Consider the following 20,618-nt stretch of genomic DNA (forward strand, 5'->3'; position numbering starts at 1 on the left):
ATAAAATTTTAATAAATAGTTCTCAAAATTTGCGATCGTGCTTCTTCTGATTGTATCAAAATATTTGTATTTACACGTTTACGATCAATTCCTTTGATAAAATTAATTACTACCATATATGTTTTATCTGAAAATCCTTCGCATTTTTCCAAGACTGAAGCACGTGCGCTATTTAGCATATCTTATACACTCACTTCAACATGAAAGAACTATTTAGCCACACGTTATAATCTCATATACACCATTACTCCCTACGACGACCGAGATTTTTTATTTTTAACATGTCTCGCATATGCATACTTTCATAAAGTATATAACGATGCATATTTATGCTCATATGAGACGGTTCTATTTTCTAAAAAAATATTATGGTATATTGCGTTACTTGAAATAATTTTGCACTCGAGGAAAGAAGAATTTTATGTACGTGTTAAATATTATTATTCAGGATAAAGGAATTAGTTATTTATGAAATCGAATAAAATTGTCTTACAAGCAATCATTCAGGAGTATGTAGACATCTTCAATGACTCAACGAAACTCTAAAATTCAATGAACTCAATGAAATTATTATTGCAAAAAATTCATGAATTTATAAATTAAAATCTAGAAATTTTTGGATAAAATAAACTTGAGACTTATGAAGGTGATAACTAACCCAAACACTTTCATATATCTCGGTGCTCGGTTTTCCATGAGCGCTGTTTGCCGCGATCCGCGACGACTGCATAAATAGAGGCGAAAAAATAGGAAACAGAAAAAATAAAATAAATAAAATCGACGTGTAACGAAATGAAAAGTTCATCGATTGCTTCGACCGCTAGCGATGTTAAAAATACCCCCAAAACACATTACGAACAAATCGGTATGTGATTACATACAAACCGGCATCGGTAGCGTGCAATTCCAATGTGCGCCGATTCCGAATCGACAGAGTTCATTGACAAATAATGTCGTGTTTTATTTTTATTTATTCTCTATTTTTTCTGCGCTTCTAACACAACCAAACGCAAATTATGCCAAATGTCAAAAACGGTTTTTGGTCAATCGGCAGCAAAATGGATGTAAGTGTTTCAAGTTTGAAATGCTGTAGCTATTTATAACGCATTAAAAAGAAAAGTTGAATTGGAAGAATCACATTTTATTGCAATTACAACTGGTAGGCCGTTGAATGACCGGTGGCCCACAATGACTTGAAGTCTTGGTATATGGAATGGTAGGCCGACGGAAAACCAGTGGTTAGGGCTAATTGATGTTTCACCTTTTATATTCTTGGTCAGTACTTAAGTGTTCTCTGTACGAAGTCACCAATGATATAGTATATTAATTTATTAATAAACTTTTTACTAAAATTAATAAACTGTATTATAAACTCTGATCGTTTACAAAATATGAATCTCATGACTATATTTTTTTTCCTATATCTGATCAGTAGTCAAGACTGACTTTCATTATAAAATGAAAATAAAATATATCATATTTTATATACCGATAAAAATTACCATATTTTTGTAATTTCACATTATCAATTATCAATAAATTTGAATTTGATAATTTAAAGTTTGAAGAGCTCAGGAATATTCAACCTATACAACATTCGATGAGTGAAATATTTATGAGAGGACGATCGCGCGTATATATTCGAAATGTTTTCATAATACCACTATATCTTCTATCTGTGTGTAAAACTGTTGCGTTTTTATTCAGGTCGATGCGATTATTTTTTTTTCGGTAATTATATCATTGTACGCATTCATAAATATGTTACCCGGTAAACTTTTGAATGATTTTTAAATACGGACGTCATATTCACTATATTATTACTCACGTGCTATTCAGATTTAAATGAAAAATTTTGCTATCGGGAATTATATAAATATATATATATATATATATATATATAATATATATAATTGAAAAAAATCAACGATATGAAATTGAAGGTTATCAACTAAACTAATTAAAAAGTGTGAAAAAGAAAAGTAATGAATAGAATCAAATCAATATGAATATCAAATAGTTCATAATGTATAATGTAGTAAAAAAAATATGTTTTTGAAGAATATATTTAGATTATCGTATTAAGATTAATTATATTCAAATAGGATTTATATAAGAATCTAATAAGTCAGTAGGAATCTAAAATTGAATAAAATGACAACAATTATAAATTCGATAAGAATCTGAATTGTGTAATATAAATTTTTTATATTTTTATTATTAATATAGATTAATATAAAACATATATAAAAAAATATTCTCCATAAGCACAAGTTAACCTTTTTTTTTCTTTAAAATCTCATATTTTATCTATTCTGTTTATAAATAATTGTTACATTCTGCATGTAATTTATGTTAAGCATTTTATGTTAATACTATATATGTAATTTTGTATATATTTTAATTGTTATTCATTGTAAATAATTGTATTTTGATCCTCTTGAAGAAATGTCTATATATTTAATAATTAATAATAAATATATATTTTGTGGTAGATTTGAACTTTAAGATTTAGGACTTTAATTGTAGCCTTATTTAGAAGATCTATACTATTTTTAAAATGCCTCATATTAAATTCATATTTTAAATATAATTATTTCTGTTAGTTGCTCAGAATAGCAGAGACGAAGAATATAAATCTAGTTGTTTTCCTATATGATTTATTTTTTAATTATGAGGTTTAGGAATATTTTAATTTGCTCAACTCTTTGCATCAAAATAGTATTTTTCAGAAATCGTTATAATAAATTTACCGAAAGTAATATATTTTTGTGTATAACGCTTTAGTAAAGTATTTGACACACATCGCCAGTTCTTTCGCATAAAAATGAATAAATCTATAAATGCATATAAAAACTTCGCTCTCAAAAATCTGGGAAGTCACCCGCGAATTTGCTTTATATTTTATATAAATAAATGTTTCGTGCGCACTGTCGTGCACTATCACTTGTTGTAATTTATTATTTAATTTTTGTTTCCGATGAACAATAAAAAATCGCCTACAAAAATGTTTTGTACTGCAACTAAATTCATTTGACTGTAGGAATAATTTTGAACAAATTCACACGAGATGACTCGACGTAATCATGCCGCTGTAGGCACGTTCATTTATATTCCAATTTTGTTATAATTTTCCTGTTATGAAATCCTCGCGTACGTATATAGCGGCTATTCAAAAATATGCGTGCGTGTTTGCGATGGCTGACAGTCCGCCTCGACTCCGGGACTCCGGGGGCTCCGGGGCGCGGGGCTAGGGACTCGTGGTATGGCGCTCGCTAGCAAAATAATGATATATACGCAACACACTCGCGATAATTTTATATAAAGCCGATTTTTCGGTCAATGCTATATTAGACTTATGCGCTCGTATCAGTTTTTGTGCGTGGAAACACCGGTGCGGAAATGTACACAACAAGTACACACCTGACGATAGAACGCATTAACTTATAAATGCGTAAATCAGATCACTGTATGTGGGTTCAGCAGATATAAAATCATTTTTCAATTTATTTACAATATATGAACTGAAGCAAGTTAGTTTATTATACCGGAAATTTTACATTCTTTGCTTTGTAGAAATATGATCAAGCACTTATTGTGGGGAAATCAAGCAGGCTAGTGATTTGTAAAAAACAATTGGACTTGTCATTTATATTTTCATTTCAGTAATATTTCATAATGAATAAAATTGATATATTTTTATACGATGGGAGTTTATACTTTTATATCTATTACTACTCCCACATTGGTGACCTACGACGATTGAAATGAAGACAAAAGAGTTTTATTTTTCGAGGATTTAAGAAATACAGATTTTGACGCAGCACCATAATCACTGGTCTTCAGAGACGACTTATAAAGTACGCTCAGTCCTCGGTCCATCATAGTTAACGCACTTACTATCTGAACCGGACTTTCGTGGTTACTCATTTGGTACACTCAGACCTCAGTGTTTATTGCTGACAGAAAAAAATAATTTGGAGCCTAAAATTTTCATTGGGATGCAATTCAACCTCTCCTTGTCCATTAACTCAACAAATCGTCTTTTGATGCTACCTCCCATTATCGGCGACAGCGACGAGTCAAAACAAAATGCAATATTTATTGCATTTCATAATTCTGGACTCTTATGTTAAAGAAACCAATGATCCTGATTTGGATAAAGAGCCAACTTCTTTCTCTGATTAGAACCCATCTGATACGAATGCAACGCCTGCAGAAATGGAAACTGTACCCATAAATAACGCATTCCAAACATTAAGTAATTCTGATATAACTAATACCAATTAGATCGAGGCTGAATCTTAGAAGTTTTACATGATTTTTATTCAGAATCTTATGCAGAGTATGGAGATGATGGAAGGTCGAATTACCTAACATACGGTGGATCTGCCGACGAAACACTGAAATTATTAATTGACTAGTACCACAATACTGCTATAATCTGTTTTCCCACCACATTTTTATAACGTGTTTCCCTATATTTTCTTTTTAAACAGGCTAGTGATTTGTAAAAAAACAATTGGACTTGTCATCTATATTTTTATTTCAGTAATATTTTATAATGAATAAAATTGATATATTTTTATACGATGGTAGTTTATACTTTCATATCTATTACTACTCCCACAGTCAAAACATATTTTCCCATTACGTAACATTTAAAAAAATATATATTATATATGATACAAAATTAGTTAAAAATTTAGGGGGCTCAATATTGATATGAAATATCGGCATTTTTAGTAATTTCTTTGTTAAGGATGTTGTCGATAGTCATATTAATATTTCCTACTCCTTGTATTCGCAAACTAATCATTAATTTTTAAATAATTTGCTATTCATTAAGAATACTTCTGAACTTTAGAAATATTTCGAAAAAACAAAAAATCTATTACTTTATTCATTTTATCAGAGATCAAATTACGCTCTATTGATTGCAATTATAAATAAACATCTATAAAAATCGATACCGGGATATTTTTATATACCGGAAAGTTTATTTATTACAGGTATTAATGAATAGATATTCAAAATTTAATGACAGAACGCGTAAAGATTTTATATTCGCCGGTGCTACGGTCATATTATTTTCATGATATTTTAAGCTACGCTCTTCCTGTTTCGGCGGCGGAAACGTCCAGAGCGACCAGAGCGACCAGAGCGTCCAGAGCGGCCTCTGCTCCATTCTGATGGTCATCGGTAATATACGCGCGGACGTGCATTGTTTTTAATGTATTGTTTAATTAGCTAATTTGGTCTGTGGGATTCTATTACGACCAAAGACTACTCGTCACGTATCACTCTACTACATGACATCAGTGTCCAGTATTAAATTTAATAATATGAGAGAAAAATCGTTGTTTTACTATTCTGTATTTTCTGTATTTTAATTATTCGGACGCCGCATTATGACCACGTTCTGCTTTTGATTGTAACTTGAATTATTTCTTTACATAATGAGATTTATTTTACGTGTGTAGACATACACATACACACATACACACACACACACATATATATATATATATTATTCATACAAAACATTAATTAATACAATATATACGATAAAAATAATTTCAATTTAACTTATATATTGTTTTTGCAATGATTTCTCACGAGGTTTCCAACCCATTTGCGACAGCGAACTACTGGAGTTTCTTTTTGTATGCGCATGCAATACAAAAAGGGCATTGAATTAATTTTGTAGTTCTATAAAATAATTGGTTTTCATCATTTTTAAAACTATATCCAATTTTAGTATAGTCGTAGAGTCATTATACAGGGTGTACCAAGCGCTAAAAACTAAAAAACAAAAACTTAAAAATAACATGATAACGCATTTTGCTCACATGCAGTTCAAATGTTTCTTTCGCGAACATAGAGTCGTAGACGTCGTAGAGTCATTATACAGGGTGTCCTAGACCCTAAAAAGTAAAAAACACAAACTTAAAAATGACATGATAATAACGCAATTCACTCACATTCATTGAAATGTTTCTCTCTCGAATTGATCATAAGTAAAATGCACTAGCAAAAATTAAGTCATTTTTAGGTTTCGATTTTTACCTAGAAATTTTTTAATATTAAATTTATCCTGTATTTTTCCATTATACAATCCTGATTAAGTACGCCAACTTTTGATAAACCTTTCCAACATACTTTAGTTCATTTTTTTTTAAGAAGAGCCGTACAAATCAATCTATTTTAAACATCCTGAATTCATAGTTCAACAAAAAGTCTTTTTTCTTGAAAACTTGAAGCAAATGTGCTATTGTTAATACTGTGGTCTTTTAAATGATATTCACGGTTACGTTTTCGAAGTTTAAATGAACAAAATTAATAAAAGTTAACCACATTAACCAAAAAACTGGTATAATTTAACTAAAGCTCTAGGTTGCACTTGAAAGCTCATAATTTCCAAACAACGTGTGATATTTTTTTCTATTTTTTTTTTAGACAGTTAATAATAATGATTTTAAGGTCTGAACACCATGTCTACTAAAATATATTGATTTGATGTTCTTAGAATATTTTGAAAATATTTGCTCGAACAATAAATTGTTGCAAGAAAGACGTAGGAACCTAAATTAAATTAAAAATATTGAATTTATCTATAACATGCCTGACCATGAAAAGACGATTGCCTGTAATTGTAAAGAGTATGTTTGCATTGTTCATTCAAAAAAGTATAATTGTAGATATTTATTTTTATAAAAATTAGACTTATCGTCCTGAAAGAAAATCATGCACATATCAAACAAAATGATTTTTTTAGAAATATAAATGTTTATCTCGATTTTGTTTGTGGTTTCAGTAATTAAAGAGCATATTTAATATGTTTATAAAATACAATCATGAATAAAGCCAGGATAAAAAAGTCGATCAAAGTTCACAGTACACAAAAAAATTCCAATATCATTTATAGAGAGAGATTTTTAGAATGAACTGTTTATGGTAAAATACTGGATTCAAATTTTTTTATCAAATATATAATAAATAATACTTTTTGCCTGATCCCGTACATTTCAGATACTTTCCAATTCTATTATCATTTCAAAGTGCGGTGCTTTGTAACCGTCGACAAATGACAAGTCCATTGCGCGAGTTGGCCGCTTTTTTGCAAAAAAAATCAATGACGTCGGAATGATTGATCACCGAGTGGAAGACGGATGATGAACAATGCGAAATTACATAGGTCTGTTAAAACATAGCTCCGCCACCACTGGCAGACCACTCGTGTACGTATTATTTAATAATCTTTTTCCGAGGGAGAATGGTTTTTCGCGCTGAAGAGAATTCCTAATGAATGGTTTTTTCTTCGCCTCACTTAGCGAGAACAAATGAGCCGACTAATTCATTCTTTTGTGTTAATCATTCTTCTATTCGTGATGAATTATTCATCAACGCAACACTTTGCATTTGTAGACGGTTGAAAAATGAGGAAATTGAAGGTTTACGGTAAAAAATAAATTTTAGCTTATAATTCACGTATTTGAAGCAAGAAATAGATTTTAATTTCTTTTGAGATAATGTGGATGTATCAATTTTGTTTCTAGGCCTAGAACCCATATTTTCATACATTTCAAAAGCAGTAAAAAGCATTTAACAATGAAATATTAGCTCAATTCCAAGTCAACTGTCATTTAGAAATAAACTCATTATAGAGAAGTGTCAGAATTTTCCGTATTGACGAGCATACTCATAGTGCATATAATTTTGTTACTATCACTATTTAAATTATAAATTCTAGAAAAAAAATCTGAAATGTCTTGTTGTTCAGAAAAGCTTGAGGAAATAACTTTACAAAAAGGGTATTTATAGGTGGCGTGGCATTGAACCTTAAGGCAAGTTGCAATTTTTTGAAATGTTGAAATAGTATACTTAATTATCTATTTGAATAACTTTTCCTACTGTTTATTTTGAAAATAGTTTTTGCTTTTCATCAAAAGCTGTTCTTACTATCTCACATTAACATGCATAAAATTTCATCGATTTTTATTCTATTCATTTTTAGTTTAATACGCATTTATTACGCACTTATGCTATCTAAAAAGCAAAATGCAGATTTTTTTTTAATTATGCAAAATAAATGCATATTTTAGCTGATAATTTATCAGAGTAACTTATCTTGCGATAGACGAATATAATCGTCATGAGCTCGAGTGGGACAACACAAAACTGTGGTCTCATTTCGATGTGACCAACCAACATATTTCGATATGATCGATCTAGCTAGATTGACCATACATGTACCGATTCTATCCCAAAAACAACTCTTAAATAAATAAAAATAATAAAGTAAGCAAAAAATCTCTGATAAAAATGTTTGCATACCTTAAGGTTTCTTGACAATTTGGTACACCACTAGCAAAATGGATATGTGTGTATTGATATATATAGTATGTATGTATGTATGTCAGATACAAATTTTCGTCCAAGACTTCGACAGCACGGATCAACCGACTTGAATGATTGAAGGAGCATTCGATTACTATACATGGGGGATAGTTTTTGGCAAGGTTAAAAATGTTAAAAATTACGGTACGAGAAGTTCGAGCAATTTGCCTTAAGGCACCATGCATGCACCTAATGTATAGGTATGCATTGAATACATTTTGAATGTATATTTTTTAAGCGGTAAGAAATTATTATTCTATGCATTGCATAGAGAATCTGTGAACATCATTAATTTAGAAAAAAGTTTAATGCATCACTCTATTTTATTCAATATTTGCAAAGCTTTACGTGTACTAGTTCATTATAAACTGCAATATGAATGTAGGTGAGCATTATAAATTAAATAAGCTTTATTATAAACATAAATATTTAAAATTACTCTTAAATACACAAAGCCAGATTTAGTTGCAAACTGCGCTGCCCTCGTCGGTCCGGAGTGTCATTCAAAGCTGATTAAATATTACCACCGCAGAATAATTAAGGCCGACAAATGTAAATTCATGTTTTACTATAACTTCCCATTATATTTGCAACAATTACGAAGCACTTTAAAGTTTTAATCATATCGCAACATTTCCTATTATAAGTTAATGGTGAATTTGAAGGCAATTCTCTACTCGTCCTTTCAGAGCTAGAGTATGAAAGTGTGCGTAATGGTGTTGTGCCGGCTATTGGATTTTATGAAGCGGCCACCCTCGGCGCCCCTATATGTACACTAGGCCGACGCTCTGTTCTGTTCTGTTCTGTTCGTTTCGTGCGTTCGTGAATGCAAATAAAACGATGAAAAAGACAAACGCAGCGCCGCACATTCAAAATATATCCGGGGCGGGGTTTTTACCACCGGAAAGCGTTCGTTCGCCCAATGAGAGAGCCGGCCAACTCACCCCCAGGCTACCCTTCGGGCTTCAACCCTGGCGCTCCGAAAAAGGGATTTTATTCGGCGATAAAAACTACCGAAATTGTACAACGCAGGTGCATGTTAATGCGGACCCGCGGCCACTGATTGCGACGCGTCTGTGTGTGTACTTTAAGGATGGCATAGGCAAGTCAACTGCCCAACTGGTTCAGTTATATTAAATTTAATTATCGACGGACTCGTTACGAGACATTTCAAAATTCAATGTAGGTACGTACCTACGTATATGGTCGGATGGCACCGCGTGGATGTGCATAAGTACATCACTGCTTTTTTTACTACCTCATGTGCTTGGTTTTACTTTAAACATGGACTTATGAAAAAACTGATGTACGACAGATACACATGTTCCATACAACGAGTCGAAGACTTTTTTGAATGGCTACAAACTTTTCTCTGTGATAATTGTACAGAATGATATATTTTAAATTATATATAATCAGTATTTTTATATAGAATAATATTGCATCTTATCTTAACCCTCTGTGGATCTGTGTAATATTCAGGTCACAATCCAAATTCTTCTATATCATATCAAATAGTTATGTTTGTTTTAGAGATAAATCTTATTTCGCTGTGATTTGATTTTTTTTTGTGTTTTTCATATGCATATAATGAATAATAATGGATAGTACTGCCCTAGGGTAGGTCCGTGAGCTGAGTTAAACTACGACTCGATTCAAGGAAGAATAGTGTAAAAGATTTACCGAAATTTCCCGAAACAATTCCCGATTTGCCCGAAATGGCCATTGGTATCAATTTTTTATGTATATTTTCAAGCATAAATGGACATCGCTGCTGCACGATTCAGGTTGTTTAGAGTCTGTGCGTTTAACCGTTACGCCTTGGATTACCTAATAATTTTATAGAATAATTTATAAATAGATACAGATCAATATTGTTTTATTCTTAAAACTATCAATAAACTAATTTATATTTCAAAATAACAATTTTCAATATACCTACTTATTTTCTGAAAATTTAAACTAAACTGGTTATAAGTAACATTTTGCCTCAAGGCAAGTTGCATAATCTTACAGATACGCATACGTAATATACTTATCAATTAGAATTGAGATTCAGATATTTACGTAAAATGTTCAGCTCTTTTTTCGGAAATAAAATTTTTGCTTTAACTAAAAAATAATCAATACTATTTTCAATTATTATATTCCAAAAATACTCATAACATATGTAATTGTTTATAAAAAAACAAAAACCACAAATGTACAGATGCTTCGGCACAGATTCTGATCAGAATTGCTCAGACTCATTGTAGAATTAAACTTTGTGGAATTTTTAAAATTCAACTCGTAAATTGAAGATCTATAATATTTTATTGTGCTCTTTTAGACTACTAAAATCTATTATTTTACAAAGTTTCATAAAAATCGTTAAAAAACATTTTTTTATCATTTAATTTCGAATTTCGGCGCGTCCGATCTCTAACAAAAACGCGATTCCCAATTAATAAATTTTTAACAGCATTTTGTTTCGCATGAATTTTATTTATATCGTAAATACTATAAATATGTATTATAAGAAATTAGTACACATTTAAAGTATTTAATGTTAAATTCGCCTTCAGTCGTAGTCTCCAGAGAAAAATGCTTTCTATGAGTATTCTTACTTAATAGAAATATTACCTCAAATATATGTACCATATATTTTTGGATAATTGCAAATATAAATCGCTATATATAACTTGTTTGATGTTAAAATGATGCGGTAAACTCATATCATTTTTGAACAGATTTGAATTCAATATTGCTGCGATTGCAGTCAAACTGAATACGAATGGTATACAATTAGGGAGTCATATTAACGATTAGCCCACAAATGAGTGCATGTAAAATTACAAAATACTATAAATTAACCTATATGCATTCATAATCATTAGTGTAGCTATTAAATATAATTTAGAATATCTAAAATTCATATTAGCTAATGGAAAACGTTACGATCGTAGGAAATAATTTTGAATCGAAAACCGCAGGAAAACGAATATTGTAAAATTCTTGATTATAAAATATGATAGTAAATGTTAAAAAAATATCTTTATCAGAATTATCATAAATATAAAAAACTGTATCATCAATAATTATTTTGAGAACGTCGCATTGAGTTCTATAATTAAAACTAATTTAAGTCGAATTGAAAAAAAAAAATAATACGACCATAAGTGATATTGGTGAAGATTTTTTAACATAATTGCTGCACTTTAAAATATATAAAAAATGCGGGCTGAAAGGGTTCAATTTACCAACCTTGAGGTCTGTAAATAAATCGTCATTTCCCAAGGATGCTTAAAGCGATTCTGTTTCGAACTGATATACATGTCATTAAATTGTGCGAGCTTTACAGCAAACCTAAACCCTTGTCAAGCTCTATATCGTAATGAAGAAACATGTACAAATTTCCGAAAGGTCCATATGTACACCTTTGCGCAAACAAAAAGCATTTATCTACCGCACATTCCGTTTACTGAGCGCTCTGCCGCCCGCGTGTAATATTTTTGGCGTTCATTGACTTAACCCTCTCTCGCCTACAATAAATTTACATACGGCCATCGGTTTTAATTTCCATATTTCTGAGTACCACAAAATCAGCCTGAAGTACCGACTCTGTAAAAGATCGAGAGTTGGTAAGTGGAAAAGAGTTTGGAATCCGACTATTGAAAATGTTCGAACGTAGGTACATCGATTAATAAACGAATGTTTTTTAGTTTTTTTTTTCAATTTGTTTTAAATATTTTTTTGCTTATTATTTTTCAACATGAATATAATTTTACCTTTACTATTATAATCCTTAAGGGGCACAACTAGTGTAACCGCCTAAAAAAGGTGATTTTTGGAAATTTATATTAAAAAACTACTTTATCAATCATTCCAAAATTTTAGGAATATATTTATACATGTTTTAAGAATACGTAGTGAAAATTTTGACGAAAAAAATTAAATATTTTTTAAGTTATCGTCGATCTCCAACGGCGCGACAAAAAATTCCCTTCACTGCTGCAGTGATTCCGGCGTTCTACGTGGATGAAATTAAAAAAAAAAATGTCTCGTTAAACTAGATGCGTGTAAAATAAACTACGATAAAGAAAAAAAAATTGACAAAATGACGGCATTTTTTTAAAAAAAAGTCGAATTTTACCCAAAATTTTGGTCGTTTTTGGACTGCCAAAATTCGATTTTTGATCCGATCAAAAAATCGGTAGTTCATTTTTGCGGAGAACTATATATAGAACATGTAAAAAAAATTGATAGTGATCGGATTTGTCAAACCCCATTAATTATTTGAAATGAAAATTTATGAATAAATATCAATTGAACTAAACTAAACTAAACTTGAACACAATTTCATTGTTCTGTATCTTTGAAGTAACATTTTTGTATTTTCTAGAAAAAATGGTATTTTGAGTTTTATACCTAAAAGGTCATAAAACTACCTCTTAGACGAGAAAGCGACCGCTATTCCTTCCTAAAGCAAAAATGCCAAAAACAGTAAATGTCTGCACGAGTTAACAGATTTAATACCAGTTTAGGAAAGTCGGATATGACAAATCCTGTGAAACAACTCCACTCGGATTCACTCCGAGGGAGGAGTTGTATCGGAGTGATAACTCCGGAGTGAGTTACTCATCTCTAGTATGAACATTTTATATCTCTTGGCTCTCGACCAGCTCCCTTATTATCGTCGAGTGCCGAAAACGGCGTTTTCCATTACCTGCCCACTGAATGAAATTCAGCCGCAAAAGTTGTGTAGAACAAAATGGCGCCGATGGCCCATTCTCGCACCCGAATATCTGGCGGCAGAGGTTCGCTTGAACAGAGGCAACGAGGCACAGGACTCTCTGCCTGCGGGGATTATCTTTTAACGATCACAAACAGACCGTGCCTGCTCGCCGGCGCTCGACGCTCAACCCAGGCCGGATCCGCCGATGCGAGGTACGACACCCGCACTCGGCGGTAGTAGAAAATTAGATACAGTTTGCCGTGTCCTTAAAAGTTTAGAATTAATTAATACATCGTAGGAATGTACAAATTGCTTCTACACAATTCACTCGAACCCACCGGCATTCCTAAGAATTTTATTAACTCAGTTGCATTTCATTCTATAATTTAGTATCAAATTTACCATACTATTGTAAAATGATGGACAGTTGTATTTAATTCTGTTTTGAACACAATTTTCTGTTTGCTATGTTCTCTTATCTTAATAACTTAGAATTTATCCATTATTGTGATACACAAATTGTTTTTACACAAATCACTAAAAGATCTGATGTGCTTCAAAAGTGGTCTAATTCCACAATATTTCATTCTGTAATTTAGCAATAATAATTAATAATAATTATCTTTAACAGTTTCACCATTAAATGAATTAAAGAGTAAAGATCTCTTTAACTTTATTTATAGTACTTTGATGTTAAACCCATGACGAATTTAGACAATTTTAAAATGCTATATTACATGTTTCTATTCAGTATTAAACTTTTACACAAAGCATTAAAAATCACTCGCATCTCTTAAATGTTAATTATATGTATAGCATTTGATTCTGTAATTTAGTAGCAAATAGGTATATAGAGGAATCACACGCGAGCTTTTTATCTATATTTTGAAGTGCATATTTTCAGTAGAAATACTTATGAGAACGTCACTATCAAAATCTAATCAAAATGTTGCTAAAAAGTGCGAAGGTTTAATATATACGAGTATTTCTTTTGTATTTATGTGAAGAAGTCATATATTTTATAATTTTGCATCTTCTTCTTACAAATTTTGCAATCAAAACACGAAATACACATATATATTATAGGAAGTTCGCCTTATTTAGAAGTGGATTTTGTTCTTGTTTTATTTTTAAAATTATAGAGTCAATACATTATTATGTATTGACTTTATAATTTAAAACTCTATTTGGTATAAATGGACTGCATATTTATAACTACTCCATATCAAGAATTACCCGACTTTAAACTGGTTCCTTTTTAATTCAGCAACAAATCAAAAATTAGTAAAATATATTCTGAAATCTTGTATCGATTTGCTATTAATGCTAATGATGATCACTAATAAATCAAGAGATTGTTGAAATGACTTTACTGTAAATATTTTATTCGAAATTTATTATAAATATATTATTCGAGGAAAATAGACAATTATTGTTTAGTGTTAGGCTTATAAGTCATGCGATACCAAAAAAATAAAACAAGATAAAAAGAGTAACTTATGATCCAATATTATTGTCTTTCCTATGATATAACTGGTTAATCAGTACTAAATATTTTATGATGCTGTATTTGAAGAATTATTATTTGCAAACAAAATCTGTACTGGACCACGCGACGAATAGAATTTTAAGCACAAAAGTAACGAGCATTGTCTTGCAAAGTATGAAAAAAATTAAATATTAAAATTTCTTTTATTAGGGTTAATTTATATGTTGGTGAAAAATATTTTTTTGCAATATACTTTTTTTGCACTTATAGTGATTATCATACACTATTATATAGATAGCTATAAGAAAAGCCTCTATGACATGATACTAAAAACCTTTTCTTTCGGTTTGTTCTGTTTGTATTTAATTATCATTTCCATGAGAGTTAATGTATAAATTGTTAAAAAATTATTAATTTGCAATATTACTTATAGTACACCATACACCATTATATAGATAACTATAAGAGAAGCCTCTATGACAAGGGCGAGCAACCTTTTTGATCCACGAGCCAATTTCAATTTTAAAATTTCATGGCGGGCCGCACGAACGGACATTTTGCCTCAGGAAATATTTTTAGAAGATCGTTAGTATAAAAAATGGATAACTAATTCTGAATGTATAAATACATTGATAATTTACCCAATGCAACGCTAAAATACTAACTTCCATATTTGTATTATGTTATATGCTATGCTTAGCGAAACGAGTGAGATTTCAATAACTATAAAAAAATATAACTTTCTTTTAAAAACAGTTTTATCTTCAGATTTTAATATTTAATTTCTAATTTTTTTTGCTAAAATTGCTTCTTCTGCTAGACATTCAAAAACTATGTACTTCTTATGCACATCGAGAAATATTTGTACAATAGGATAACACTGCAAATCAGTTAGTTTTATCGGTGGTAACAATTTCGTTGCCAATATCTAAGAATTGTTTTTAAAATTTTGCAATGGATAGATTGGATAAATTTAAGCTTTTCTTTAAGCTCAAAAAATCTTGATCGAATTTCAATTAAAAACGATCACATAAAAATCGATCATTGCTAATTGAGCCAAAATAACTATTATGAAATAAGATAGTGAAATTTGAATTTATTTTTTTATGGATTGTACAATTTTTTTTTCAAATTTTATTCTTTATTTTAATTTTTTTAATACGAAATATAAAACTATATAGAACAGTTTTATATTTCGCATTAAAAAAATTAAAATAAAGAATAAATTTTAAAAAAAATTGTACGACCCATAAAAAAATAAATTGCTTTTTTTTAATGAAATAGATGATTTTTCATAAACTAAAAAGTCGGAACTAAAATTAAGTCAAAAAGATTCATAGACTGAGCGCGGAAATGATGTAATTTCAATAAAATTACAAAATTGCAACAAGAAAAGAACAAATATACAAAAATGAAAAAAGTATATACTTTATATAATTACGAGTGTATATAAATATTAATACAAAATGAAAATAAATAATAGTTAAACAGAGAAACTAATTTACTTGAAAACTTTTTCTTCTTTTTTTTAATGCGAAAAGTGGCAACGCGTATGCAGCTTTTATATGTTTCACTCAATTTTTATCGGTAGAAATTTTTTATGAATTTCATGGTTGAAATTAACAGAGGATCCACAAAAAAGTTGTCTGGATTGGGTGTGTGACATATGTTTTTCCATGTTGAAGATAAATCTATAGCCAAAATTGAAATGCAAAATATTTAAAAACTGGCACAATCTTTAATCTATAAATTTTCCTAAATGAATTAATTATTTTCCAGCGACTTTTCTTTTATGGACCTGTGTAATTATTTACACACATACGTACTTCAAAAAAAAAATTGTTAATTTTTTTTTTCAAAACAATTGTAGTTTGCCATTTGGGTCGTATACTCCTTTAAGCATTGCATTACTATTGATATAACGTACTTTGGTATTAAAAAGCACATCGCCATACACACGTTTTAAATTGTTCAGGAATTCTTTAAAGTTACGGAGATTCAACCCTCGCGACTTTATAAGATTTACTTATTTAATTATCTTAAATTTGGAAATGCGTTATTGCTATGTTCTCGGTTAAGTTCTTAATTTTTCTTGCAATATTGTTATACTGACAAAAAATTAGCCTTTACAGCCGTATTTGATAAAATAACTAGAAAAATAATATCTAGTTGAGAAACGCTTGGCGGGCCGCAGAAAAACAGCCGGCGGGCCGCATGCGGCCCGCGGGCCGCGGCTTGCTCATCCTTGCTCTATGACATGAAACTGAAAACCTTCTCTTTCAGCTTTGCTCTTTAACCATCCTGTTTGTATTTATTTATCATTTCAACGCTTTTGCAAAAAATATGAATCGCATCAAAACAATTTAGGTAAAACGTTCAGCATGATTCTATAAGTCTACATAGAGGACATATATGTTATGTCGGGGCTCAGAGCTCACCGGTCCATCTGTGTGGCGCGGTCAGCGACGCGATTCGAGTCCGCAATCAAAACTCAATAAGAAATCAATTCGATATATGACAAAACTGGATTCGATATATGTAACCGTAACATGTGATGTGGGGATTATGAGTGCATGGGGTCAGTATCACGAATATATCTATTGGTCCGCTGAAAAAAATATTGGCATTGGTCCGCACACACGTAGGTATTGGCACATGGCGAGAGGGCAATGCTTTATGTTTGTATACGAAACAGTATTGCTGATTTTATGATTAGCGTAATGCATCAATTGAATATGAATGCGGCGCAAGAGTTGACATTGAACGGGGTTAATAGAAAATTAGAGGGGTGATTTGACGAGATTTTTGATTTGTGCCAATTGATCAACAGGTTGCGAATTAATTTTAGAAGTAAATTCCAAATATGGGTCTCATTCGATATGTGCAGGTTTATTTATTTATTTTTTACACAAAGTTCATTTAGTGATTAAATTTTTACTTGTTGATCATTTATAGGAAATAATTTTTATCAAAACCGAGAACAGTGAAATTGGGGTCAGGGTTTCCCTGTGGATTTTGTAGTTACAGCTATGGGCTTGATCACAGTTATAAGATTCTTTATTCTTATCGAGCACCCTGATGTCAAGCGGTATTAACACCAGCTTTCACTTAAAAATATAGAAATATAGAAAATTTGTTTCCAAGTAACAATCGCCAATACCCAGCATTGATGCAAACGAAAATTTAGAATAATTGTAATGAAGGATTTTTTTTACATAGAGATCCGACACCTTCTGAGTGTCCCTTACCTAGTGTTTATGCATTTTTTAAAAAAATCAATACTATTACAAAATTTCTAATAATAATATTTCACCAAATAGAAATGGGACAATTTTTGCGTATATTTTGCCAAGTATAGCAGCATCACCAAAAAATTCATCTCTATTTCAGAGATTATTGTAATAATGAAAATTCACGTCACGTAGAGATAGAACAACTATTTGAGTTCCCATCTACCAAATAAGACAAATTGTCACAATAACTCTTACGACTCTTAAGCTCTAGATAAAGCTGCTCAAAAAATTAATTTATATAAATTAATACAAAACAGACGTGTTAATGCATCGAAAAATATTTTATGATACCATAATAAGTATCAAACAAAAAATGACACTATAAATTGCACATTGCTATACAGTTATATCAGTTAAGTAATCACTTAGGGCATTTAGATCTAATAAATATCTGCCAAAATACTAATACTAGTTGACAAATAATCAGTATAGCTGGAATATATAAAGCTTTGTACGAGTAACTGAGCATTGCATTTCAGTATAATTTTTTATAGATCACAAGTGATATCATCAAAGAACAATAAGAACTAATAAGATTTGTCTAGCGATTAAATTGCATCAAAACTATAAATATTTATGTTTATAGAATTTATAATTATATGCATGCATAAGCATATATTGATGTTAATTACTTGTATATTGTTATTAATTATTTATTGTTATTTTAAACACTTACCTATTTTTTAGATGTAGGATTCTAATCTATAATGATTTATAAATTCTTGTGAATCACTAAACACTAAAATAAAAAAAAACAATCAGTATTGTTCAAATTCACAACAAATTGCTTCGCCTAAACTAATCCCATTCCAAAAATAAATTACGAATTCAATATGTCCCATTTCAGCCTAATGAATTTATAAAATAAATCACAGACACTGTTAGTCTTGTTTTATTCATCAGTTGTACGGTAATTATTAGATTTCGATGGAATCGCTTCGATCAAACTTAATACCCGTCAGCCTCGTCTCGATCCTTTCAAATCCTCTGTCAATTCATAGCGCGGACATAGTGAATAGGCAAAGAGCCAGGATAATGCAATTGTGCTAATGTTTGAATGGAATTTGAATTTATTTCAGACAATTCATTTCTTTTTCATAAAAAAAATAATAGAAACTTTCTATTGTTTCTAAACACCTGCATAGGTTGTTTTCAAAACATAACTTTTTAGTACCTTCTTGTCTAATTGTAATAAAATTATAGTATCCACACAGTCTTAAGTAACTTAGAATATTATTATTTATCAAACATTTTTATTATTCATTTTTTGGTCTTATTTTAACTAACAACTATAAAAATTACTTCTATCAAAAATCTATATTACATTATGAGTGTATCAGTTAGTAGTAAATTAAAAAAAAATGTTTTTGTACCAGCAGTCATACCATAGTCATATTTTCTATATAAGTGACTGGTTGTTTTTGCACGATAAGAATTGGCGTATACAGATTTCAAAATTTTTATATATTAACAAAATGTTCAGGTGTTATGTGCTAAAGATTTGATTTAAAATGCTTGTCAGCCCTCAATCTATATCCATACGTGTCGATGGCATTTTCTATCGAGCAACAGAGCTTTTAGCCACCCCGAGAATCCAAACTACTCTGACAACTATTGTAATAAAATTGCGAATTCTACCTAAAATTTGTTCTCAATGCATAGATAATTATTTGCTTTATTCTTTTATTTCCCTACTTAAAAATGATGGATTTTGGAATAATGCACTTTTAATAAAAAAATTGGTGATTTATGGGCATATTTTCTTAAGAGCTTTTTCATTTAAATTATGCTTGTGTCAAAATAAATGATTATAGATTTGATAAACAATAATAAAGATAATGCTAGTTTGAATTTAAATTTATCATATATTATATAATTAGCAAAATTTGACTTTTGAAGAAGATTTTATAATAAAAAATATTGTAGTCCGCTTAAATGCACTCTAAATTATTATAATAGCTAGTCGTTTTGTAATAATTATGTTTAATTAAAATATGATTTTCAATTGTTTCAGGTCAAATTTTAGGACGACTAGAATTCTTTTAATAATAAAACTAAAGCTGGAAACATCAAAAATGATACTCATGAATTATGAGTAAATAATAGTTGAACTTGAGCATCAAATGAATTTTAATTATAATTATTATTAAAAATTCAGAAGATAAGTATATCTCTATGATTTTTATGTAGTATGGATAAATGATTATGTTTTATTGTTATAATTTATTACATTTTATATTATTTTGTTTTTATGTTTTATCAGAATTATTTTATCTAACAATAAGATTCATATGGGAGTTTGAATATGAATCTCATTAGATTCTGATTTCGGGTAGGATTCAATGCAGATCGCAGAATCTGATTCAGAATCTTTCACGAATCAAGTATAATTAAATAATACTTAAATAAATATGTATTAAAAATAGAGTTTTATAGCAAAAATTGAATTATGTTGCTTATTTGATTTTTTTATTTTTATTAGCTAAAAATCCAAGTGAATAAGCAAAAAAAAAACCTGAAAATGTTAAATTAATATTTCAAATAATTGATTTTTGAATACTTCAAATAAATGCCGTTAACCATAAATAAAATATTTTTTCCATAAAAATACAAATTATTATAATAAATAGTTATGAATTTATAAGAGGCTTGCTACCCCAGATATTAATGACAATTAGATATTAGAATTGCAAATAGATGAAAAAATGATGAAATTAAGAAT

This window comes from Ctenocephalides felis, unplaced genomic scaffold (genome assembly GCF_003426905.1).
Source record: "Ctenocephalides felis isolate EL2017-DRISC unplaced genomic scaffold, ASM342690v1 CF-g0.4_SCAFFOLD_01604, whole genome shotgun sequence".
Classification (NCBI taxonomy): Eukaryota; Metazoa; Arthropoda; class Insecta; order Siphonaptera; family Pulicidae; genus Ctenocephalides; species Ctenocephalides felis.